General features: G+C 37.6%; 1 protein-coding gene and 1 non-coding gene across 12 annotated transcripts in view; both read left to right on the top strand.

Annotated features, from left to right (window-relative positions):
- NLGN1 (neuroligin 1) overlaps positions 1-27,701 on the top strand; it is a 907,355-nt gene that overhangs the window by 847,778 nt on the left and 31,876 nt on the right. The window lies entirely within an intron of this gene.
- LOC135275920 (U6 spliceosomal RNA) lies at positions 26,197-26,303 on the top strand. The gene has a single exon (XR_010343510.1). It is a non-coding gene; the product is annotated as a U6 spliceosomal RNA (small nuclear RNA).

Genomic DNA, 27,701 nt, shown 5'->3' with positions numbered 1-27,701 from the left:
ACTTTAAGTTCCATGTGAATAAAAGTGTTTTAGCAGTGAATCCATAGGAGTCTGCAGCAACCTCAATTTTTGCCTCCTCAAAAGAAAGAATTAAACCAAAAGGCATAAGGCAGAGTGAGAAACTGAGGCAAGTTTTCGAGTAGGAGTGAAAGTTTATTAAAATGCTTTAGTGGAGGAATAAAAGGAAGTAGGGTATACTTGGAAGAGGGCCAAGCAGGTGACTTGAGCGATCAAGTGCACTCTTTGAACTTTGACTTGGGGTTTTGCATGTTGGCATGCTTTTGGAGTCTTACATCCCTTCTCCCCCTCCTTGGGTTGGGCTGTCTGCATTCACAGCATCCTGCTAGCACTTGGGAGGGGAGCATGCGTAGTGTGTTTACTGGAGTTGTATGCATGCTCACTTCAGGCGTTCTTTCCTTACCATCCAGATGTTCCAAGAAGTTCAGGTACCAGTTAAACTCCACAATTTTGCCTCTTAATGCACATGCTTGAGCCCACTTGCCCAACTCCTGAGATCTTGCCATGAAGCTGATAAGAACCAGTTTCAGGTTTTTTCTGTCTATTGGGAGACTGCCTTTTCTTTTTCCTTTTTTTTCTTTTTTTGAGACAGAGTCTCACTCTGTCACCCAGACTGGAGTGCAATGGCATGGTCTCAGCTCACTGCAGCTTCTGCCTCTGGAGTTCAAGTGATTCTCCTACCTCAGCGCGCCCACCACCACACCCAGCTAATTTTTGCATTTTTAGCAGGAACAGGTTTTCACTATGTTGACCAGGCTGGTCTCGAACTCCTGATACACCTGCTTTGGCCTCCCAAAGTACTGGGATTACAGGCATGAGACACAGTGTCCACCCAGAAGACTGCCTTTTCTTGGTGCTGGCTGCAACCAATTATTATTTTAGAGAAACAGCCTAACAACTGCCTGACCATCACCTGATGGGTTGCCTCACATTCCTGGTGGAGTGGGGAGCCCTCTCCTGCTCTGTTTATGTCAGAGTAGCTACTTACTGAAACAGAAGCATATGAAATTTAGTCATTCCACCCCAAATAATTCAGTTATGCTTTTGGCACCAAATTAATATAAAACAAAATTATATAGTTTATAACCTCAATTTTTTTGTAATTTTACTTTCTATTCCCTTTGATGCATTTTATATATATATATATATATATATATATATATATATATAATTTTATATATATATACACACACATATAATTTTATATATATATATATATATATATTCAATTCTTCTGGGCTTTGTAAAGTAAGGAAATCATTGCTCTCACCATTCTAGTGACAGCCAGTTTTTGGTTTTTTTTTTTTAATATTAGCACAGCATCAAACCAACATATGGAGCATCTGACCTGCATTCTCTAAACTTTGTTGCTGTCTTAAGCTGAGAAATCAGATTTTATACATCCAGAAGTTTGAAGTTGTCTCTTGCAAATTTATTTAGAAATCTACTCTTGATAATGTTTAACCCAATTACATGGGAGATTAAACAAGAATTGTCTCCCTCCTTACTCCTCCTTCATATATACCAAATATGAAACTCCCGTTCCTACCATCTCTCTTCTCCTGAACTCCTCTTGGCTAAGACCTCAATCCTAGGGAATAATAATTAATTTCAGCAAGTATGGTGTGAGGAAAAAGGAACAACAGAAAGTACATAATTCTTAATACAGTTACTCGTTCACACTCCAGTTCTACTCTATATCTGTGTGAGATAATGTGATTCTAGCTTAGTGATTTAGCAAACCATTTTTAGTACATGTCATCCAGTGATTTCCTTATAATACCCTGGGCAGATGCATCTTAAGTTCAGATTCCTAAGACGTAGAAAAAGTAAAACCAAGGATCTGTTTTAACAGAACACTCTTCTCAACCAGCTTAATGTTATTTTTATCTATTTATGTTCTTTGTGATTACAAATAGGACATATAGTAGCTACTTTCCTTTTAAAAATGTGGATTTGTTAACATATTTCTGTCTTATAGATAGATTATGTGAAATCATAGAAGGCTTAAATCTAAGTAGACTAGTGTCTTCTAAAACAGTAGAATTAAGAGGAGACCAAATTCCCAGTAACTTTGAGGAATGTGACCTAAAAAAGGCAAGAAATAGAGTTGAACTCTTTAAAACTCCACAACTCCAATTCCCCTTGCCCTTCTTTGTTATCTCCATAGCACAGTCTACTATCTGACATAAAATATATTTACTGGCTTAATAATTTACTCGTGTCTTTCTCTACCTAAAATGTAAATTCCAAGTAGGCAGGGAGTTGGACTCTTACTCATTGTTTTTTCTCTTAGATTGTGCTAGCACAGAGTGGGTACTCAATAAATACCAACAAGTCATGATCAAATGAATGTTACTAGTATGCTTTTTTGGAATCTATAAAGATTGGAGATCTACCATATAATCAGTTTTGATAAATATGCATCAGGTACTTGAAAAGAACTTGTGTTCTCTATAGGATACATGTGGTTCAATCAATACCAGTATATTACTTCAAGCCTATTATCCAAACAACATGTAATTCAAATCATGAAATTCAAATATCTATGCCTATATATATATTTTCCTACCTAATCTGTCAAATGTTCAAAGCATTACATGAAGTTCCTATAAAATAATTGTTTTTGCAGATGTTTCCCTTTTATTAATATTTAAAATTATTATATTTCCAAGAGTTTTATGTTACATGTTTTAGTGTAACATCGGAGACATGTAAAGATCGGTGACAACTATTTCCATTGTAGATTGTAACCCTGATCCAAAAAAATTCCCTCTTTACAAAAAGATTAAGTTGTTTTATATTGTCTTTCTTGAATTTCACTTTGTCTAGGTTTAATGCTGTTCTTAGTGCTTGCTTTGAGTCTGTGTTTACTTGTGAAGTTTTGTCCATCCATTGATATTTGCGTGTTTTTAATATGTTACTTTCAATCAACATGTATTTGGATTTTGTTTCTTAACCAGTCACAAATTCTTCACCATTTGAAAATAGAATTTATACCAGTTACATTTATTATAACTGCACTCTGTTTAGTCTTATTTTAAATTTTGTTATTTTATTCTTTATTCTTGCTTGTAGTTAACTTTATTTTCTTAGTTTTTATTATATAGATTCTATAGGCTTATTTTCAGTTTCCCAGTTAGTACAACAGTTTTCAAATCTGTAAAAGTAAATACATGTATATAAATGCATATCTATAAACTCTGCTTCTAAGTCTAAAGTCAGGTTTATCAATTTATTAATCTACTATTTACCAAGCACCAATTTTAAACTAGAAAATATTCTAGGCAGTTGACATATATCAGTGAAAAAAACACACAACACATGGAGCTTGTGTTCTAATGAGTTGCTTTAAATAAATTAGAAATAATCTTATAATTAATTCATTGATAAAGTAGAAAATTAAATGAAGTCTTTTTTGCTTTTCTAATTTAGTGTAAGGAATTTTGAATACTTTATCTTGCCTTTATTCCCTGCCATCCCAATTTAAAGTGGTTGTCAATAGAACCTATGTGTTTAGACCTAAAAGCTTACATTAATATTTATTTATAGCTATACAGATTCTATTCAATACTACATTTTATGTTTTATTCATTTGTCTATCCAAAACTACAATTATTTATACTGTTAATTAAGTTTAACAATTTTATACCACACCATTCCTTTAATGACACAATTTTCTTATTTTAAAATTCTTGGTTTTAATTCATCATTCAGTCAGATGGAATTCGCCCCCACATAATATTTGCAAAATGAACATAACTTTCTGGGCCAAGTGTATCTGAAGTTACCATTCTATTGTTTTTATATGTAAATAGATATTTGGTTAGGATAACTTTTTTTTTCTTCTTGAGACAGAGCCTTACTCTGTTGCCCAGCTGGAGTGCAGTGGTCAATGGTACAATCTCGACTCACTACAACCTCTGCCTCCAGGGTTCAAGTGATTCTTCTGCCTCTGCCTCCTGAGTAGCTAGGATTACAGGCACCCACCACAATGCCAGGCTAATTTTTGTACTTTTAGTAGAGATGGGGATTCACCATGTTGGCCAGGCTGGTCTCGAACCCCTGACCTCAAGTGATCCACCTGCCTCAGCCTTCCAAAGTGTTGGGATTACAGGTGTGAGCCACTGCACCTGACCAGGATACAATTTTTAAGTTATAAGTTGGTACCCTCCCCTGAAAACTCTGTAGCACCTTTTCTATTGTCTTCGGATATTCCATGTTGCAAAGAAGTCAGTTGGTAGCAGGACTTTTAATTCCTTCATGGACAACATTTTTACCTGTATAGTTGACAGTAGGATGTGCTAAATATCCTCATGATTCAAATGTTTTGTTCTAGTAGGTATCTATGTAGATTTGTTTCTTTTCATACTAGGCCACTGGATTAAAAACAGTTATTTTAACCTCTATGCTCATTTGTTTTGTTTTGTCTTCAAACTCAAGTAAGTGTCATCCATGTACTTTCTTTTATTCCTTGTTAATTTGTACTTGCTTATTGCCTCCTTTGCAACTGCCCTATCTTCCTCCGGAATGTGTATCTAAACTCTTGAGGTTAAATAGACATTTCTTCAATCTCTACTTTCTTTTTATTCTTTTTTATATTTTTTATCATTTCTTCTCTATTATGAGGTGCTTCTTAGGTTTTTTGCTCCCTCTTACAGGTTCTATTTTCAGTTCAGGCTTTAATTTATTCTTTTTTTTTTTTTTTTTTTTTTTTTTTTTTTTTTTAATTGCATTTTAGGTTTTGGGGTACATGTGAAGAACATGCAAGGTTGTTGCACAGGTGCACACCTGGCAGTATGATTTGCTGCCTCCCTCCCCTTCACCTATATCTGGCATTTCTCCCCATGCTATCCCTCCCCAACTCCCCACCCCCCCACTATCCCCCCTCCCCCAACAGACCCCCGTGTATAGTGCTCCCCTCCCTGTGTCCATGTGTTCTCCTTGTTCAACACCCGCCTATGAGTGAGAACATGTGGTGTTTGATTTTGTGTTCTTGTGTCAGTTTGCTGAGAATGATGTTTTCCAGGTTCATCCATGTCCCTACGAAGGATGTGAACTCCTCCTTTTTAATGGCTGCATAATATTCCATGGTGTATATGTGCCACATTTTTCCTGTCCAGTCTATCATCGATGGGCATTTGGGCTGGTTCCAGGTCTTTGCTATTGTAAACTGTGCTGCAATGAACATTCGTGTGCATGTGTCCTTATAGTAGAACGATTTATAATCCTTTGGATATATGCCCAGTAATGGGATTGCTGGGTCAAATGGAATTTCTATTTCTAGGTCCTTGAGGAATCGCCACACTGTTTTCCACAGTGGTTGAACTAATTTACACTCCCACCAACAGTGTAAAAGTGTTCCTATTTCTCCACATCCTCTCCAGCATCTGTTGTCTCTAGATTTTTTAATGATCGCCATTCTAACTGGCGTGAGATGGTATCTCAATGTAGTTTTGATTTGCATTTCTCTAATGACCAGTGATGATGAGCATTTTTTCATATGTTTGTTGGCCTCATGTATGTCTTCTTTTGTAAAGTATCTGTTCATATCCTTCGCCCATTTTTGAATGGGCTTGTTTGTTTTTTTCTTGTAAATCTTTTTTAGTTCATTGTAAATTCTGGATATCAGCCCTTTGTCAGACGGGTAGGCTGCAAAAATTTTTTCCCATTCTGTTGGTTGCCGATTCACTCTATTGACTGTTTCTTTTGCCGTGCAAAAGCTGTGGAGTTTGATTAGGTCCCATTTGTCTATTTTGGCTTTTGTTGCCAATGCTTTTGGTGTTTTGGTCATAAAGTCCTTGCCTACGCCTATGTCCTGAATGGTTTTGCCTAGGTTTCCTTCTAGTGTTTTTATGGTGTTACGTCTTATGTTTAAGTCTTTAATCCATCTGGAGTCAATTTTAGTGTAAGGTGTCAGGAAGGGGTCCAGTTTCTGCTTTCTGCATATGGCTAGCCAGTTTTCCCAACACCACTTATTGAACATGGAATCCTTTCCCCATTGATTGTTTTTTTCAGGTTTGTCAAAGATCAGGTGGTTGTAGATATGTTGTGTCGCCTCCGACGTCTCTGTTCTGTTCCATTGGTCTATATCTCTGTTTTGGTACCAGTACCATGCTGTTTTGATTACTGTAGCCTTGTAGTAGAGTTTGAAGTCCGGTAGTGTGATGCCTCCTGCTTTGTTCTTTTTGCTTAGAATTGACTTGGCTATGCGGGCTCTCTTTTGGTTCCATATGAAGTTTAAGGTGATTTTTTCCAGTTCTGTGAGGAAGGTCATTGGTAGCTTGATGGGGATAGCGTTGAATCTGTAAATTACTTTGGGCAGTATGGCCATTTTCACAATATTAATTCTTCCTAACCATGAACATGGAATGTTTCTCCATCTGTTTGTGTCCTCTCTTATTTCGTTGAGCAGTGATTTGTAGTTCTCCTTGAAGAGGTCCTTTACGTTCCTTGTTAGTTGTGTTCCTAGGTATTTTATTCTCTTTGTAGCAATTGTGAATGGCAGTTCGTTCTTGATTTGGCTCTCTTTAAGTCTGTTATTGGTGTATAGGAATGCTTGTGATTTTTGCACATTGATTTTGTATCCTGAGACTTTGCTGAAGTTGCTTATCAGTTTCAGGAGATTTTGGGCTGAGGTGATAGGGTCTTCTAGATATACAATCATGTCGTCTGCAAATAGAGACAATTTGACTTCCTCCTTTCCTAATTGAATACCCTTTATTTCTTTTTCTTGCCTGATTGCTCTGGCTAGAACTTCCAGTACTATATTGAATAGGAGTGGTGAGAGAGGGCATCCTTGTCTAGTGCCGGATTTCAAAGGGAATGCTTCCAGTTTTTGCCCATTCAGTATGATATTGGCTGTCGGTTTGTCATAAATAGCTTTTATTATTTTGAGATACGTTCCATCGATACCTAGTTTATTGAGGGTTTTTAGCATAAAGGGCTGTTGAATTTTGTCGAAGGCCTTCTCTGCATCAATTGAGATAATCATGTGGTTTTTGTCTTTGGTTCTGTTTATGTGGTGAATTACATTTATAGACTTGCGTATATTGAACCAGCCTTGCATCCCCGGGATGAATCCTACTTGATCATGGTGGATAAGCTTTTTGATGTGCTGTTGTAATCGGCTTGCCAGTATTTTATTGAAGATTTTTGCATCTATGTTCATCATGGATATTGGCCTGTAGTTTTCTTTTCTTGTTGAGTCTCTGCCGGGTTTTGGTATTAGGATGATGTTGGTCTCATAAAATGATTTGGGAAGGATTCCCTCTTTTTGGATTATTTGGAATAGTTTCAGTAGGAATGGTACCAGTTCCTCTTTGTATGTCTGGTAGAATTCGGCTGTGAGACCATCTGGGCCTGGGCTTTTTTTGGGTGGTAGGCTCTTAATTGCTGCCTCGACTTCAGACCTTGTTATTGGTCTATTCAGGGTTTCGACTTCTTCCTGGTTTAGGCATGGGAGGAGACTACTGTCCAGGAATTTATCCATTTCTTCCAGGTTTTCTAATTTATGTGCATAGAGTTGTTTGTAATAATCTCTGATGATGGTTTGAATTTCTGTGGCATCTGTGGTGATATCCCCTTTATCATTTTTTATTGCATCTATTTGGTTATTCTCTCTTTTCTTTTTTATTAGTTTGGCTAGTGGTCTGTCTATTTTGTTGATCTTTTCAAAAAACCAGCTCCTGGATTTATTGATTTTTTGTAGGGTTTTTCGTGTCTCTATCTCCTTCATTTCTGCTTTGATCTTAGTTATTTCTTGTCTTCTGCTAGGTTTTGAGTTTTTTTGATCTTGCTCCTCTAGCTCTTTCAATTTTGATGATAGGGTGTCAATTTTAGTTCTCTCCTTTCTTCTCATGTGGGCACTTATTGCTATATATTTTCCTCTAGAGACTGCTTTAAATGTGTCCCAGAGATTCTGGTATGTGGTGTCTTCATTCTCGTTGGTTTCGAAGAACATCTTTATTTCTGCCTTCATTTCAGTGTTTATCCAGTCAACATTCAGGAGAAAGTTGTTCAATTTCCATGAGGATGTGCGGTTCTGGGTGGGCTTCTGAATTCTGAGTTCTAACTTGATTGCACTGTGGTCTGAGAGACTGTTTGTTATGGTTTCTGTTCTTTTGCATTTGCTGAGGAGTGATTTACTTCCAATTATGTGGTCAATTTTAGAGTAGGTGTGATGTGGTGCTGAGAAGAATGTATATTCTCTGGATTTGGGCTAGAGAGTTCTGTAAATATCTATTAGGTTTGCTTGTTCCAGGTCTGAGTTCAAGTCCTGGATATCCTTATTAATTTTCTGTCTCGTTGATCTGTCTAATATTGACAACGGTGTGTTGAAGTCTCCCAGTATTAATGTGTGGGAGTCTATGTCTCTTTGTAAGTCTTTAAGAACTTGCCTTATGTATCTGGGTGCTCCTGTATTAGGTGCATATATATTTAGGATCGTTAGCTCTTCTTGTTGCATTGATCCTTTTACCATTATGTAATGTCCTTCTTTGTCTCTTTTGATCTTTGTTGCTTTAAAGTCTATTTTATCAGAGATGAGAATTGCAACTCCTGCTTTTTTTTGCTCTCCATTTGCTTGGTAAATCTTCCTCCATCCCTTTATTTTGAGCCTTTGTGTATCCTTGCATGTGAGGTGGGTTTCCTGGATACAGCACACTGATGGGTTTTGGCTTTTTATCCAATTTGCCAGTCTATGTCTTTTGATTGGGGCATTTAGTCCATTTACATTTAGGGTTAATATTGTTATGTGTGAGTTTGGTCCTGTCATTTTGATGCTAGCTGGCTGTTTTGCCCATTGGTTGATGGAGATTCTTCATTGTGTTGCTGCTCTTTACCATTTCGTGCGTTTTTGGAGTGGCTGGTGCTGGTTGTTTTTTTCTATGTGTAGTGTCTCCTTCAGGAGCTCTTGTAAAGCTGGTCTGGTGGTGATGAAATCTGTGAGTACTTGCTTGTTCACAAAGGATTTTATTTTTCCTTCACTTATGAAGCTTAGTTTGGCTGGATATGAAATTCTGGGTTGAAAGTTCTTTTCTTTAAGGATGTTGAATATCGGCCCCCACTCTCTTCTGGCCTGTAGGGTTTCTGCTGAGAGATCTGCTGTGAGTCTGATGGGTTTCCCTTTGTGGGTAACCCGACCTTTCTCTCTGGCTGCCCTTAGTATTTTCTCCTTCATTTCAACCCTGGTGAATCTGATGATTATGTGCCTTGGGGTTGCTCTTCTAGAGGAATATCTTTATGGTGTTCTCTGTATTTCTTGGACTTGAATCTTGGCCTGCCTTGCTAGGTTGGGGAAGTTTTCCTGGATAATATCCTGAAGAGTATTTTCCAGCTTGGATGCATTCTCTTCGTCACATTCAGGTACACCTATCACACGTAGATTAGGTCTTTTCACGTAGTCCCATATTTCTTGTTGACTCTGTTCATTCCTTTTTACCTTGTTTTCTCTAATCTTCCCTTCTCGTTTTATTTCATTGAGTTGATCTTCAACTTCTGATATCCTTTCTTCTGCTTGGTCAATTCTGCTGTTGAAACTTGTACATGCTTCGCGAAGTTCTCGTGTTGTGTTTTTCAGCTCCATCAATTCATTCATATTCCTCTCTAAGTTGTCCATTCTCGTTAGCATTTCGTCAAGTCTTTTTTCAAGGTTCTTAGTTTCTTTGCATTGGGTTAGAACATGTTCTTTTAGCTCACAGAAGTTTCTTATTATCCATTTTCTGAAAGCTGATTCTGTCATTTCATCACACTCATTCTCCGTCCAGTCTTGTTCCCGTGCTGGTGAGGAGTTATGCTGCCTTGTAGGGGGAGAGGTGTTCTGGTTTTGGGTGTTTTCATCCTTTTTGCGCTGGTTTCTTCCCATCTTTGTGGATTTATCCGCCTATTGACTTTGTAGTTGCTGTCTTTCTGATTTTGGTAATTTTAAGTCTGCAGCAGCTGAACTCATAAACCCCCTTTTCTTCTCCCCAGGTGTTCTGGCCCAGGGGTTTAGCACTTTATATTTTTCAGCTGTGTTGCTACCGTTTTCCCTGCCCACAAGGTGGCAGTCTAGTCACACTCAGCCTGCAGAGGCTTCGCTGAGCTGCTGTGGGCTCCGCCCAGCTTCCGTGTGAGCTTCCCAGCAGTCCTGTGGGTGTAGTTAGAACTGCTTCCGCTATGCTGGCCCGCCCCTGTAGTGACGGAGTCTCTGTAGTGGCGGGTTGTCTTGGTTACGGAAAATTTCCCCGGGAACTGCAGGGTGTTTCCCGATGGAGGACGCCCCTCCCCCACAGAGCTGAACCGTCCCGGGTTCAGCCGTGTTTCTAGAGGGGCCCTCTTTGTCCTGTAATCTCTTGGCTTGCCTCCTTGCCACAGTTCCCCTTGCTGGCCCAGAGGGGACACAGTCTCGTTCACTTTGTTCAAGGAGCCGCTGCTCCCCGCCCCCCGTGCAGGCCGAGCGGCTGCTCCGGGCCAACCAGCGGCGCTGGGAATGCGGGGAGCTTCTCCACGCAATTAAAATCCGCTGCCCTGTGTGCCGCTGCGTCAGCCGAAGCAGCGGCTCTGAGATTCGTGGCACTCCCTTGCCCAGGGGTCTCCTGGCTTGGCTCCCTGCTTCAGCTCCCCTTTCTGGCTCAGAGGGAACTCTGTCTCTCTCGCTCTGCGCAAGAAGCCACTGCCCCCCGCTCCAGGGCGTAGGCTGAGCGGCCACTCCGCTCAAACCAGCGGCGCTGGAGACCCGTGGGGCTTTTCCTGCTGTGAATCTCCTGGTCTGTGGGCAGTAAAAGTCCGTCTGGAAATGCGGCGTCCACTCACCCTCTGCGCCTTCTCTCGGAGCTGCAATCCCGACTTCCTCTTAAGTGGCCATCTTGGATCGATCTCCTTTAATTTATTCTTATGACTTTGTAGCCAATTTCATAGACAGAGGATGCAAGATAGTATGTCTAGATTTGTTTTCCAATCCTTGTAGTAAATCAGTTTTAAAGATAAGCACTCACTCTCATTTGTACAGATAATAAGATAGTATCGTCTCTGTCTCTCTTTTTAATTTTCTTTACTTATTTTCAAATAAAAGACCATCTACACTGATATGTTTGCTACTCAATAGGGTTGATGTAATGTCTTGGCTTTCATCACTGACTATCTGGGAGCTTGTCAGACATCCATTTCTTACCTATAGCTAAAATGCAGAATGATACATTGCCTAATTCTAAGAACTTAAATGTATGCATCTAGCATGCTTGCACTGTATTTCTCTTGGCCCCTTTCATCTAGAATTTATGCAAGAGAGGATCCTGAGAGTAGGGGTTAAACATTTGGATTCAGCTATTTCTGATTGCATGTTAGTTATTTATCATGTAACCCAATACATTTCTTTTGTTGCTGTTACTCTTTTTTGCTTGATTCATTTTTAATGTTTCCTTTTATATTAATTTTTTAAATCGTGGATAATACAATAGTTATTATTTCTTTATGTGTTTTAGCCTGGCAGAAAGAGTGGTAGTCAGTATAATTGTAAATGCTAAAAGCTGAGTCAGGAAGAGTGTACACTGACCAGCCATCCAGCCTTAGATCTAAGAAGAGGGTTTGGCTAGTTGACAAGTTGACTGAGTAGGACTAAGAACAAGTCAAGCTCACATTTTGACAAGCTGCAGGGATGGATACCATGCTCAAAGAAAATAAATAAAAAGAAAACATTAAAAAATAAAATAATATTTTTTCTTTTAAAAATATTATCAAGCAAGAAAAAAGGATTATCATAGTAAAAGAAAATCAGATCTCCAAAAATGATACAGGAGCCCCAGAATATAATTTTTTTTTTTTAGAAATTGACATTCTTTATAGAATATACACTACATTAACTCTGAAACAGAGGCATAAATCAGAGAAAATAGATTTAAACAAAAAGATATGAAACTGATATTTAACAATGGATGTGTGTGATAAGGAAGGATACCAAGAGAATTAAATAGTAATGACAGATTTCAAGTCCACAAAAAGCACGGAATTAATGCAATAGCAAATTCATTCATTGGATGCAGATTACACTAAAAAGTTTACCTGTAATACAAAAAATAAAAGAAAGAAAACAAAGTTGAAATGAAGAGAAAGATGATACATATGATATTAAACATATGGAGATCTAACTTTAGTAGAGTTTTCTAAAGAAAGATATAAAAATTGGAATATAAGTATAAAGAAATGTATTATGGAAGAATTTTCTTGAGTTGAAAAATTGGCTCAAGTATCTAAATTGAAAGAGTTCTCCTTACACTAAGCAAAGATTAAAAAGAAATACCTACATTTAGATAAATCCTGAAATATTTTTTTAAATTGCCAAGAACCCTGTCATTATTCAGGCCAGACAGAAAAGCAAGTCCATTAAGAAAAAACAAAACCAACAATAGAATACCTAGAAAGTAACAAAAAATTCGCACAACCAGTGTCTCTGCAACTGTATTCCAGACTATGATAGAGCAGCATCCATGGAGTTTTAGGAGAAAACGTCATGACCCAAGCACATGACACTTAAGGAAATTTCTATTCTGGAATATTCAAGGGCTCAGACTATACTACCACCCCTGCATTCATTTTGAAAGCAAAGTAGGGGTTCAAACACAGGTTATACGTAAGAGAATTTGTGAGTCTTTTCATTCTTTGTTTGATTCCAGCTCAGGAATCCGGGTGGACTATTTCCTCTCAGGGGAATTTTGCAACCCAGGGGATATATGTGACTTTACCATATTCCTCTGCTGTCTCTTTTCTGCTTCCATATTTCCACCAGTTTCCAAAATCTGTTCCTTGTGCCACATCTTCTACTTTATCATTGAGCTGGCCTCTTGTAACTTACTTAATGACTACTTGAAATAACAGGTGACATCGTCATCCAACCCATGCTAACAATGACAAAACATAGTTTCAAGAGTTTTAAATAGCTTTGAATCCTACATTTTAATTTATTTCCCTCCTAGAAAAACATCAGAGATAAAGTCCCTTTATAATCATTTTAACTGCTAGGAAATTTGATTATAACTCCCTATACTTTTTAAAAATTCTTATTCATAACCAGTGTCATTGTTTTTTGCTAATATAAAACAAGTAGTTTATTTTTGCCTGTTTTTTTTTTCTTTTTCAGGTTTTAAATTTTATTGAGTGTACTGCTTTTATAATAAAATATATTTGATTAAAATTTTAAAAAATAGCTTTCCCACAGTAGAAATATGGATGCCCAACTAGGTGTGTTGACCTTGGACTTCTGTGCCAGGATTCTTAGAAACGGAGTTTGCTAGTCATCCTTTAGACCTGCACTTATCCACCAATTAAAAAAAAAAAAATTGAACACCTTCCTGGTACTTAGTATATATAGAAAAACAAAATCAACACAGTCCTTATTCTCAAGTGTATTATGATCTTTTCGGGACACAGGTAGTAAATCAATAAATCCTTACCCCCCACCCTATCTTTATCAGTGTGGACGTGCACCAACAGAACACAGCAGCTCTATTTCATCAAGCAGTTCTTAATCTACTTTCTCACAGAAACAGAGAATAACGGTTTTGAGCATGGACCCTGGAGTCAGAGAATCTGGGTTCAAATTTAGACTCTACTACTTGCAGCAGTGTGATTTCAATGTAGTGATGAAATACTGGACTACTAGAGTGTGTCAGTGATAGAATGAGTCAACAGTTATAAATTGCTTAGACTGCTTGGTACACCCTAAATCAGTGGTCCCCATCCCCCAGGCCATGGACCGTACCAGTCCATGGCCTGTTAAGAATCAGGCCTCACAGGAGAATTGGTTGAACCTAGGAGGCGGAGGTTGCAGTGAGCTGAGATCAAGACACTGCACCCCAGGCTGGGCGACAGTGAGACTCTGTCTCACCAATATAAAAAAAGAGGAGAGAGATCCAAGATGGCTGATCACTAGCAGCTCGGCACGTAGCTCCCAGTGAAAGCGCAGGGAACAAGAGGAAGCCACACTTTCAGACAAATATTTGTAGCTCACGGACCAGGAGATTCCCAGCGGAGGAGCTCCACGGGTCGCCAGAGCGACTCTTGTGGCCGGCGCGGCGGTTTTGCTGGTGCCTTAAAGCAGCAGTTCTTGGTGCAGAGTCCAGAGATTCCTGGGCAGAAAGGCACCATCAACCTTAACACTGCTGTCTTGGCTGGTGCAGTGGATTGCTCAGATTTTGGCGCTGGGAATCAAAAAGTTGGACGTCCGCTCAGAGACCTAGTTAGAAAGTCGGTAATTACAAAGACGACAGATGGATAAATATATAATCAAGGGAAGAAAGCAGCCTAAAAAGGCAGAGAATACTCAAAATCAGAATGCCTCTCCCTCTACAGGGGATCGCAATTCCTCATCAGTAACGGAACAAGGCTTAATGGAGAACGAGTGTGTTCCAATAACAGAAGCAGGTTTCAAAATGTGGGTGATGAGAAACTTCTGTGAATTAAAAGAACTTGTTCTAACCCAATGCAAAGAAACTAAGAACCTTAAAAAAAGGTTTGACGAAATGCTAACGAGAATGGACAATTTAGAGAGGAATATAAGTGAATTGATGGAGCTGAAAAGCACAACACGAGAACTTTGCGAAGTATGCACAAGCTTAAACAGTCGAATTGATCAAGCAGAAGAAAGGATATCAGAAGGCGAGGACCAGCTCAGTGAAATGAAACGAGAAGACAAGATTGGAGAAAAAAGGATAAAAAGGAATGAGCAAAGTCTCCAGGAAATATGGGACTATGTGAAAAGACCTAATCTACGTTTGATAGGTGTACCTGAATGTGATGAAGAGAATGAATCCAAGTTGGAAAATACTCTTCAGGATATCATTCAGGAAAACTTTCCCAACCTGGCAAGGCAAGGTAATATTCAACTCCAGGTAATACAGAGAACACCACAAAGATATTCTTCAAGAAGACCAACCCCAAGGCACATAATCGCCAGATTTATTAGGGTTGAAATGAAGGAGAAAATACTAAGGGCAGCCAGAGAGAAAGGTCAGGTTACCCACAAAGGGAAATCTATCAGACTCACAGCAGATCTCTCAGCAGAAACCCTACAAGCCAGAAAAGAGTGGGGACCAATATTTAACATCCTTAAAGAAAAGAACTTTCAACCCAGAATTTCCTATCCAGCCAAACTAAGCTTTATGAGCGAAGGAAAAATTAAATCTTTTGCGAACAAACAAGTACTTAGAGAGTTCACCACCACCAGGCCTGCTTTACAAGAGCTTCTGAAAGAGGCACTATACATATAAAGGAACAACCAATATCAGCCTTTCCAAAAATATATCAAAAAGCAAAGAACATTAATACAATGAAAAATTTACATCAACTAATGGGCAAAACAGCCAGCTAGCATCAAACGCCAGTATTAAACTTATATATATTTCAATTGGATAAAAAGCCGAAACCCATCGGTATGCTGCATCCAGACCCATCTTACATGCAACAATACAGAAAGGCTCAAAGAGAAGGAGGAAGATTTACCAACCAGAGAGTAAAAATAAACAAATAAACAAAAAGCAGGAGATGCAATTCTCGCCTCTGATAAAGTAGACTTTAAAGCAACAAAGATCAAAAGAGGCAAAGAAGGACATTACATAATGGTAAAAGGATCAATGTAACAAGAATAGCTAACGATTCTATAGATCAACGAGATAGAAAATTAACAAGGATATTCAGGACTTGAACTCAGACCTGGAACAAGTAAACTTAATAAACATTTATAGAACTCTCCACCTCAAATACACAAAACATACATTACCACCTCACACCTATTCCAAAAGTGACTATATAATTGGAAGTAAATCACTCCTCAGTAATCGCATAGCATTTCATAGGTTTAAATGAAATATTGGTTGGCTGTTTGTTTGTTATCTTCTTCCCTTATTCCTTCCTGACTACATCATTAAGTATAATTATTAGTATGCAAGAGGTTTTCAATACCCATTACTAAATTGCATTCTAGCCTGGGCAAGAAAGCAATACTCCCATTCTCTCTCCCTCTTTCTTTTCCTTTTTCCTCCTCCCCATTCTCTCTCTCTCTTTCTCTTCCTTTTTCCTCCTCCCCATTCTCTTTTTCAATTGGATAAAAAGCCTCTTTCTCTAAAAAAAAAAAAAAAGAATCTCATCTCCACCCACTACCGCCTCGTATTTAAAAAAAAAATTGTATCAAATACTAGACTTGTTGAAAACTTGGTGGAGGCAGGATTTTCTTAAAAAAAAAAAGAATCGCGCCACATGGCAGGAAGTTAGCTACAGGCAAGCAAATGAAGCTTCATCTGTATTTACAGCTGCTTCCCATTGCTCACATTACCACCTGTGCTGCACTTCCTGCCAAATCAGCGGCAGCAGTTAGATTCTCATAGGAGCTCGAACCCTATTGTGAACTGTGCACGCAAAGGATCCAGGTTGCGTGCTTCTCATGAGAATCTAGTGCCTGATGATCTGTCACTGTCTCCCATCTCCCCCAGATGGGATCATCTAGTTGCAAGAAGACAAGTTCAGGGATCCTTTGGTTCTACATTACGGTGAATTGTAAAAGTATTATATATTACATTGTAATAATAATAGAAATAAAGTGCATAATAAATGCAATACACTTGAATCATCCTGAAACCATTCCCACCCCCATCCATGGAAAAACTGACTTCTACAAAACCAGTCCCCAGTGCCAAAGAGGTTGGGGACCACTGCCATAAATGATCTATAGGTGTTAAATAAATGAAATCCAGCATGATAAACTTCATGATTACTTCTGGAAATAAAAGATTCTTGCCATAGCTTAACTCCCTGCCTTGATTTTCATTGTCATTTCAAGCTTTTTATTTTTTCTATGCCCTTTTTGGAATTTGAGGCAAAGAAGAGAGATGGTACATTGGAGTTATTTAGTCAGACACCATTTTTAATCACAAGTCTCGGAAAGCCGAATAGGTCATCTGAGCAGGCCCAAGCTACTGGTGTATTTCAATGTTCACATACAGACATTCCTAATATCCAAAAAACAGTATGCCCTTTGCCTATTGCTTTGATAACCCTTTTCTCCAAGGAAGGAGATCATATTTAAATTCCTCCTTTCAAATATGTCTATCTTCCCAGATCCAGGACTCACAAAATGACTTAATGTGGCTTGTTAGGCTTGTGGGTGGGCAGGCTGGAGACTTAGTCACTATGGCAATGACAGGTTTAAATAAACAGTGTTAGCAATATAAATAAGCTACTGCCACAAAGCAACACTTTTAAGCCAAACACAGAACCACATTTTAATGACTGTAAGCTTAGAAATTTTTAGCTAATATTAAATTAACTGGGTTGCTATGCTTGGGCTTTTTCTTTCTTAAAAAAATCTTAAAAATTCTCTTATGTAATTCCTTTTCTATTTCAGTTTCTTTATGCACATTTCTAATATTTTTTTCTGAAAGTCCCATGAGGTTGGTTATATTGCAGTTTCTCATAAATTACAGAATACATGATTCCTTACTCTTAAGAAAAGGGCCACAGAATACTTGCTACAGAGAGATAAAACATTTTAATAGTTCTTCTGACAGTCTATTTGAATAGTAAGTACCCTACAAAAATGACAGCTATCCTGAATACGCACAATCAACACACGTTAATGCATTTAGTCTTTACAATTTGTTGAGATGTTGCCTCATTCTACAGAGAACACTGTTCCACAGACGTCAAGTCAAAGAGCTCACCCCAAATTCAGAACACTTTTGGGTGACAGAACTCTCATTGGACTCAGATCTACTGACTTTTTTAGGTCTAGGGCCTCTGACACTTCCATCATTATAGGCGGGGAAAAAACAAAGCGAAATTTGCTTTACTTCTGTTTCATTTTTGTGTTTCATCCGTTAAGAATACATAACTCATAGCTGAAAGTAGACTCTCTTCTTTCCTAATAAAATAAATGTGGGTTTTTTAATGTTTCAGTGTGCTTTTTAATTCAGTTAATGGCTAAAAAAGGGAAAAGAAGTAATAGTTCCAATAAAGCTATTTTTTTTTAAAGTTTGTGATTTTTAGTCATATGTTCTAGATTCTGAAAGAAGAAAGTACTGATTTAAGAACAGATAACCAAGTGATAATCTTCCTGTTTACCCTTTTGTGGGAAGTTTATAAAGGTCAAATCTGATGCACAAAATTTTCTGCATGATGCTTGTCATGTACTAAGATGAAATTTTAATTTGGGAAAACAGCAATTAAGAATCTTTTCTCTCTGTACTACAAACACTGTATTCTCTGTTGTTAAGAGCTATATATGCTCACTGAGATGGAAATACCATGCAGAACAATTTTATTCAAATAAATGTCTTTTAATTACTTTATTAAAGAAAATCCCCAAAGACACATGAAGAATTGAAATAAAAGGAAACAATGTAAGTAAAATAATCTTTAAAAGGAAATGATTAAACTTGACTATTACTACAAAACAGTTGTGGTTAGGGAATTTTAAAAGGGCAAGTCATGGATGTGTAAAATAGGTATATTGAGTCTTTTAAAAGGCAAATTTAAAGTGTTGCTAGTTTCTAATCAGATATTAGGACAAGAAGTGACAGAGAGACCCCCATTAAAATGCTTGGTGAGCGCTCCAGAGGCCGCCTTTGAGTTAATCGGTAATTTTTCACAGACGACATCTAATCTATGAGTATAAATTACTTTGCACTCTTATTATTCCTTAATTGAAGTGCACCAATGTGAAATTGCCATAGATGTCACAGGAATGATTCTAGCTTCAATTAACTTGGGTGGAATTGAAGCCCTTTTTTCCCTGAACTGGGATTATTGTCTGACATCTTGTATTTATTTAAATTGTTGCTAGAAATTAGAGGGAGACTGTGTGTGACTAGGTGTTTTATAAGGATGTTCTGGAGCCAAAAGAGCATCTGTGCAATCTATTTCTATTTTAATCTGCACCCATTTTATGCTGCTGTTTTGTGTAATAGATGTGCAGCTAGCAGTAGCTTCATCTCCCTAGATTCCATTTGGAAAGTGAAGATTAATAGCACTCATATATTTTTTAAAGTGGCATTTATAGGCTTTGTAATTTTTAGTTCAAAAGGTAATCAACCTATTATTTTTTTAAACTAAGTCCCCTACATAGCTATTTTTGTTTAATACATAAAACATGATTTAGGCTTTCTTTCTAGATTGTGGGGAAGGGCAACATGAGTGAACTCTACTGTGTAGCCTAGTTTTGTTTTTGTTTTGTTTCGTTTTGTTTTGAGACAGAGTCTTGCTGTGTCACCAGGCACAAGGCTGGAGTGCAGTGGCGTGATTTCGGCTCACTGCAACCTCCGCCTCCTGGATTCAAGCAATTCTTCTGCCTCAGACTCCCTAGTAGCTGGGACTACAGGTGCGTGCCACCACACCCAGCTCATTTTTGTATTTTTTAGTAGAGACGGGGTTCCAACATGGTCTCGATCTCTTGACCTCGTGGTCTGCCCGCCTCCGCCTCCCAAAGTGCCGGGATTACAGGCGAGAGCCACCGCGCCCGGCCTGCATATCCTACTTTACTAATCCTAAAAACTATTTGAAATATATATTAAAAATAGCTATCGAATATTAATAAGTAACTGAATTAAAATATCTTCTTCTGTTTTTTCCTAATGAGTATTGTTTGGGAAAGTATTCTTGTTTTGTTAGTTTTCACTTGGAATTAAAAACCATGAAGGAAACAAACCTGGTGTCTAATTACACAGTAACTGAATAGCTATGTGTAAAATTATGTCTATAAAGACTATAAAGTGCTGATAAAATTGCTTCCCAATTCTCAACATCACTAATAAGTATTATTGATATCAAAGATTATATATAACTAGAGATGTATTCTAAAAGTAATTGTTATGCGATCTCTATAATAAATTGATCAATTTGGTTCAAATATTCTGCCCACTTACTTTATGCATTCTTAAGACCTATAACCAGCGTTGAATACTGTCTCTGAAAGTCTCCTGTTGGATGGAAATGTTACCTGATATGGTAGCCTAATAACATATTGTGGAAGTTAATTGGCATTACTTGGAGACTGACATCAAAGGTGATTTTCTCTAGCTTTGATAGAATTTTGCCCATCGTCAATTTGATTCAATGTACATTTGCTGAGTTTCTATTATGTGATAAGCCCTAGGGAGACACATTACATGACCCTTATTCATTCAATAGTGATTTAGCATAAGTTCATTTAACAGATTATTTAACTAGTCTCAAAACAAATATTCTAGGAATAAGAATTGTAGTAGTGTTTTAGGCATCACTGGATACTTGCTGAGGCTAGAAGAAAGCAGAAAGACCTAAAAGAAATTCAGAAATGGCAAGAATCCCACTACATTTTTACTTTCCTATTTTGAGTAAGTCAAGTTCAATGAAAATGAAATCATTAATCTTTCAGCATATTGGTTGTTTCGTATATGATCTTATCTGTAAAGCCAACTATTTATCATTGCAAAAACAGCTTTCTATACACAGGTAAGCCTTTTGAGAAGAACAGACAACGCTATTCTTCTTCAGGAAAAACTTATCAGGATGATCCTAGTTTCAATTTTTAGGAAATAGAGACAGGGTCTCACTCTGTCACTCAGTCTGGAATGCAGTGGACTGATCACACCTCATTGCAAACTCAAACTCTTGGGCTTAAATGATCCCCTGGCTTCAGCCTTCCAAGGAGTTAGAACTACAGGTGTATGCCACAATACCTGATTAATTTTTCAATTATAGAAATGAGGTCTCACCATGTTGCCCAGGCTCGTCTCAAACTCCTGGCCTCAAGTGATCCCCCTGCCTCACCCTCCCAAAGGGTTATGATTACAGGCATGAGCCACTGTTTTTAACTCCTAATTCCATTTTTAATAAAGCTACTGTTTAGACTTTACAGTAAATACACTCATGAATGAATGAATGGTTAAATGGTTTGCACTGGGGAAAAAATGGTCTTGATAATCTACTGATGGCCACATTGATGGATTGGATCAGCAGGAACCAAAGAAAGCATAGCTGGTCCACTCTAGGAATGCAACAAGTAAATTAAACTAATCCAACACCCATTGATCTCATTGATCCTTAGCCTCATTATGCTTTGGTCCATGTAGACATACAGAGCAGAATAATTCCTAAGAACTAATAGAATAGAGCATATATAATTTGGGTATTTCGAAATCTTAAGATTGATACATCTTAAGCATTCTCTAAATTACTGTAACTCAATTCTACCTATCTTAGAAAAGATGAGGGGTTATTGTTTTTTGATGTTACTTGGACATCAAGATCAAAGGTTGTTTCCCAGTTTTGACAGAACTGTGTCCGTTTTCAGTTGAAGTCAATGTACATTCATTGAATGACTATTATGTGTCAAGTCCTGAGGATACACATCATCTGGAAGCTGTAAAACTAGTCCTCGACCTCAACAGGTTCACCATTCGGTGAGCTTCCGTTTAACACAGGTTCTTCGTTATTATCTGGCAGAAGGTAGTGTGGACGGCTGTGAAAGATAAACCCACCTACATTTTTCTGTTAAGAGTCTGTCTCTCAAAACTCTTACGAAGAGCCTTATAACAGGTCTTTCTTGCTCCTGCTATCTCTCACTCTACCTCTACCTCTTATTCAGACTTCTCATCTAAATGATTTTATCAGTTCAGCCAGAAGTCTCTCCAGTCCTTTAAATTTACTTACGGTTATCTATAATCCCTTGGTAGTTGACAACTGTCAGCTAGACCAACTTGCATTCATTACTCACTCATCAAGCGATCCAGACTGGAGATGAGATAAAGAGCCCAAGTCAACAGTCCGTTAAAGCTATCTCAGGAAGCCAGTAACAGCCATCTCAGCAGGAAACCACACTGGCTGTGAAAGACCAGACATTTTCAGGCTCCATAATGACGGTTACTGCTCTGCTTTGCTCCAATGTCTAACCACATCTGAACAAGAGCTGAAAGGGTCTGTAAATCTGCCTGAAAGTTTGCAGATGGGTAATGTATATTAATTAGATTCTTGAAATAGATAATAATCCACAAAACATGTTTTTAGCCTGTGTCTGTACTCAAAAAATAAGCAGACCAGGCATGACTAATTCATTCATATTGGCGATGTTAGCAATTGACATGGATCACTGCACAATCAGCTTAGCTTTGGCACTGATAGGCACCTGATTTCTAGCTCCAACTTCAGATTTGCAAGTGGAACTCAGCTAGGTCATCAGCAAGTAAGGGGACATGTAGAGAGGATTACAATGCTAAGACCCCATTTTCACTTGGGAGAAATGATAGCCAGATTCATTTGCATATTTTTTATTCTATAAATCTGTACATACGGCGTACTGTGTGCTAGAGATTGGCGGGGGATAAAGCATGATTTCTTTTCTTTCCCCTCAGTATCAATGTTTACAGTCTAATAGGGAGCAGAGTCAGGCAAACAGATAGTTTTTTATAAAGAGCATCCACCATTAATATGCAGAGTCACTAATTCAGCATTTATTGAGCACATAGTATGTGTAGAAAGTGTCCTAGGGACATATTGTATAATAAAGAGTGCAAAGTAAATACTGTATAGGCTGAGTGTGGCGGCTTACGCCTGTAATCCCAGCACTTTGGGAGGCCAAGGGAAGCAGACCACCTGAGGAGTTCGAGACCAGCCTGGCCAACAAAGGGAAACCCTGTCTTCACTAAAAACATAAACCATTAGCTGGGTGTGGTGGCACATACCTGTAGTCTTAGCTACTCAGGAGGCTGAGGCAGTGAGAATCACTTGAACCCAGGAAATGGAGATTGCAGCAGGCTGAGATCACACCACTGCCCTCCAGCCTGGGCAACAGAGTGAGGCTCTGTCTCAAAAAAAATAAAAATAAAAGACTGTATTTTGGAGCTTCAGCTCTACAATAAAGAACTGTAAATAAAGACTATATACTGTGGAGATCAGAACAAAAGTGGACACTATAATCTGATACAGAATCTTCATATTAGAGTTTTTCATACTATTTCCATCCTGTCATCCTCCCTGCTCCTGCTCCTCTTCTTCCTTCTCAGTGGCTTCTTCACATCCAGGAAATGTGTGACGGTGCTATATTTAATTAAAAGTTTCAGATGAGATTTGTTAGGAATTATAGAGGGGATATAACAATTACATTAGTGTCCATATATTTGTTTCTTAATGGTACAGCCTTAGACTCTGAATAAAATGATGCACATCTCATGTCCTATTTTGTGCATATTAAAAACATACCTTTTATAGGTTCTGCCCTTCCCCTATCTTTTCTATTATGTCACTGCTTCATTTATGTACATCCATAGCTGAGAACTGCATTTATTCTTATATTTTCATTTTAATGTGATTGCTGTAATTCACAAGTTACTTATTTCCCATACCTCTCTACACTTGGTGCCTTGTGTGGTACCTGTCACATGCTGCCGATAAATTTTCTTTTGAACTGAACTATAAGATATGTTCTGAATGCAATCAAGAGAGTTTTTTTTTTTTCTCTCCCTTAGAACCATATAGAACTAAACAGGAGATGCGAAGAATGGAGCTCTCAGGGCAAAGATCCAATGTCAGTCTCTTTACATTGCATGACCAGTGAACATGGTCCTTTCTTGAAATAAGGCTAGACACTTCTGTCCCCTGGAGCTCTGACAGAACGCTTTCTTTGAGATGAGTGCTCATATCAACTGAAGCTAGTTCACAGTCCCTTTAAAATTAATGTAAAATTGAATGAGTACTTTATCCACTTACCTACTTTGTAAAAAGTGAGTTCTATTCTACTTAAATGAAAGCTAAAGAAACCACAAGTCGTTAGCCTGGAAATACTTTTGATGAAAGACCAATTTTCCATTGAGTTATGTTTAAAACCAGGGGAGTTTTCTCTCACTTTCCTTTTTTGCTTAGTTATTTTTCTCTTCTTTGATTGTGCCTTTGTATTAGAAGAAGGAGGCTGCTGTGTTTCATTGTCACAAATGGGTCATGCATTTGTTCCAATGTGTGACCTCTGGAAAGGAGAAGATTATATTATCGAGGAATAGAAGATTGTAGCTTGGATGATTTGTTAAGGAAGAAAAAGTTAAGTGTTCAGCAGAGAGATACTGAGAAGAGTAGGAAATCTTTTAGGTTGTTACAGCAGAGGAATATTTTTTCAAAAAAAAAGATCATAGATAGGGCCACACTTCATTATTAAAATATTATGTGAGCATTTTTTTTTTTTCAGGGCAAAGCTTTTAAGTCTTAGTCTGTTATTAGCTCACTATGGAACCTAAACTCTTGTCTTCTAATCAGGGCTATTATATCAATTAAATGAAACATGGTATGAAAGTGCTTAGCCAAGTGCCTAGCACAGAGTAATGTTCTCAATAAATTCTAGTTATACTACATAGAATTAGTCACCATTATTATTAATTGCTATATGATAGAATGGGCATTGCTAAAATGTAATTAGTTCATATTCTGGAAAGATCAGACAAATATATGTATTCATATGTGTTTTTTATTTAAATTTTATTTATTTGATTTCAGTTAAGGGGTCTATTTGTTTTGGGGGTAAAGCATTGCACAAGACAAAATTATTGCTTCAAGAGTGAAGCTCTGTTGCAGAGGAACTTTAAGATGGCAAAGGAAACACAACTAGGAGGACACTGGCATAACCGAAAGCCTAGAGGAAGACTCTGAGGTCTGGAAACGGGAGAAACAAAAGTCTGCCTGGCCTGAGTCAAAGAGGCTGAGGAATAAAGAAGGGAGAAGGAGGTCATATTAGTGAAGCAGAGTTGATGCTGGGCCTTGAAGCCGAGTTTGAGAAAACATTCTTTACTTCTGATCATAAATAATTTAAAAACTAAAGCCCAGCTCAGGAGAAAGAAGCAGCTGTGACCCAGGATACATAGATAATCAAATATTGATCACCCTTTCTACCCTTAGAGCCTTCCTTGTTCCTCTGAGTGAGGTTTCTCTGGGCAGAATCTGACATGCTGTTTTTAAGAAGAAAAAGGCTCTTTTTGTTGTTTTACTGTTGAGCACAATGTGAGTATACCAGCTTAGTCTAGTAGGAAATCAAGGTCTCCTCTGATTGTCAAACTTGCACCTATAACTGGTGCTGATCAATTTTTATAATTCTAAAATATTCACAGAAATGGATAATGTGACATGAACATTTTTCAAATAATGTTTATTTAATAATGGATTTTCAGTTCACAATAAAATGAGTAATTTTCTTTGTAAGAAATGGTTGGACAGCCTTCCTTAATATTTAGGGAAAAAGTCTAAGCCTGTTTACAATAAATCTAATGTTGAACACTTGGCCAGAGCTTGTCGTAGTCCTTTTGGTGAGCTGCCACTAATTCATAAAGTAACTGTGTGCAAATTAGAAAAAGATACCTGCTGGAGGCAGACTCTCTTGTGCCATGACAATCTCCTCAACCATGAGGTGGCCCTGTTACATGGGTCACATTATGGCACCTGGGCAAAGCTAGGCAATTGCAATATACCAGCAGACCTTTCCTCTTAGATAAGCTTGAAAAAAGTTAGCTTGTTGCATGATGATATTTCTTTTGGCAAGGGTAACAGGTGGAAACCCTAAAGAGCACATTATTTTTCTGTACAACTTATAACATTGATTTTGTTATAATTAACTTTGTTTAAATAAATTGCAAATTAAACTACTCTAATTTGGCTCTTATCAACAAATATCTATCTACATTATGCATTTATACACTTATATAAAAGTTGGAATATAGTTCCATACAACACTGGCGAAAAGCATTAGATTACTTTGCCTGAAGAGTAAAGAAAGTATTTTCTTTGAATATCCTGCCAGAGGAACCTGCCAGATGTTTTCCATCTTTTCTGAGTGCAGAAATAAAAGAAAACCGGCTTAAGCTACATAGATATTTCAGCACTGGAAAAAGTTTCCTGGCAAAGAGAATAATAAAATTAGTTTATAACAGAACTTTTTTTTTCTCAAGGTAGATAGAATTTTAAAAGCAAGAATAAGAATATATATAAGAATATATATTGGCCCACATTTTAAAATCCAGTTTTTCCTTTAGAAATATAAGGATAATTTATAGATAAAAATCAGCATTTCTAACTGCAAGAAAAATTAATAAAGGTTTATACAACAGGCCTCACATATTCATTTGTTGTCATAGGGAAACTGATTTTTGCATGGAAAAATACCTACTTCTTTAGAATAGTTAAACGTGGATAAAATGTAGTCTGGTGCTCGCTTCAGGAGCACATATACTAAAATTAGAACAATACAGAGAAGATTAGCATGGCCTTTGTGAAAGAATGACACTCAAATTCCTGAAGCACTCCATATTTTTTTTTTAAATGTAGTCTGGAGGAAAGGTCAACAGAGTAGATAGTTTCAGTTACTAGATTTTTGCCATCATGTTCTTATAACAAAAAACACCATTACATAGAAACGGCAGATTAGAAAAGCAAAAGAAAAGGAAATGTATAAAATTCCTATTATAATAAAATATTGTTATGTGGAAATAGTTTACTAGTAAAGCAAAAAAGAGAGGGAACATACACAATACTGTGAGTTGTTTGAGTAAAGAAATCCACAACCTATATATTTTTTCCTTGATTAGCACTGGACTAGAAGACAGAAAAAGTAGGGTCCTAACCAGCTGTGTGAAATCAGGCAATTTACATTCTCTCTCTGATCCTCAGTTTTCTCATTTGAAAAATTATATGGTCACACTGATTACTAAAGACTCTTCCAATCCTCATATTTTTGTCGAAATTCTTTACATTCTTTAAGACATCAGAGTTCTTAAATTTTAGGATACATCGGAATCAACTGAGAATTTGATAACAAGGCAGATTCCGCCCTAGAGATTCTAGGTCCCCCTCCAGAAACTCTGATTCAGTACATAGGCTCCAAAGCATCTTTTTTCCACATGGTGTCTCCATGGTGAGATTGTAGGAAGGCCAAAAAGGAAGAATAGGAGATGTGTTTTATTAAAACCATAAACTGAGTAACTAGGAGAGTGTCTGGCAAAGAAAAGATGTCCAACAAATGTTGATTTAATGAACTATTTTTCATTAAAAGATTTTTTCATGTTCATGGTATTAATTGATTTTCATCACTGTCTGATTCTCTAGGAGAAAGAAGGGATATTTCTAACAGACGGAAAATAGGCTAGGTTGCTCAGTAGCTACAAATTGATGTAGAAGGGCTTTGTAAAATGACCAAATGTTTGAAAAAATTATTTCTTTTTTTCAACATAGCTCCCCTCCAATCTTCAATGTAAAAGAAAAAAATATGAATTCTGTACTTGTATACTTTTTGGTAAGTGGCATAATAACAATATGCTCTTTTTATTCTGAAAAAGGACTCGCTCTTTACAGTACAGTGCTGGAGAATCAAGCCGTCACTTCAACCCACAGCAGCTGTCTCTTGTACCATCTCTGCCAAATGTCACCCTTCCTCTTGGGTTTGATTCTGCTACTGTATCTGGCGGAGTATGCCTGGCTGCACAGCTTGTAACATCAGTCTCTGTGTCTTCCAGTCTCAGATTCCTTCTCATTTCACCTCATGTATATTAATACAGAGATTAGTTTCACTTTTTTTCTTGAATAGCTAATCACTTGGCAGCCAACATCTAACTGTGGCATTATAGGTCAAATCAGCTGAAAAGGACAGTGACTTCAAGCAGGAAAATATAATGCTTAGTGAAAACTGCACCCAGAACAGGACCTCAGACTTGTCA

Source organism: Aotus nancymaae, unplaced genomic scaffold (assembly GCF_030222135.1).
Source record: "Aotus nancymaae isolate 86718 unplaced genomic scaffold, 86718_ANA_hifiasm-v0.15.2.pri h1tg000019l, whole genome shotgun sequence".
NCBI classification, from domain to species: Eukaryota; Metazoa; Chordata; class Mammalia; order Primates; family Aotidae; genus Aotus; species Aotus nancymaae.
This window is presented reverse-complemented; position numbering and strand designations above follow the sequence as displayed.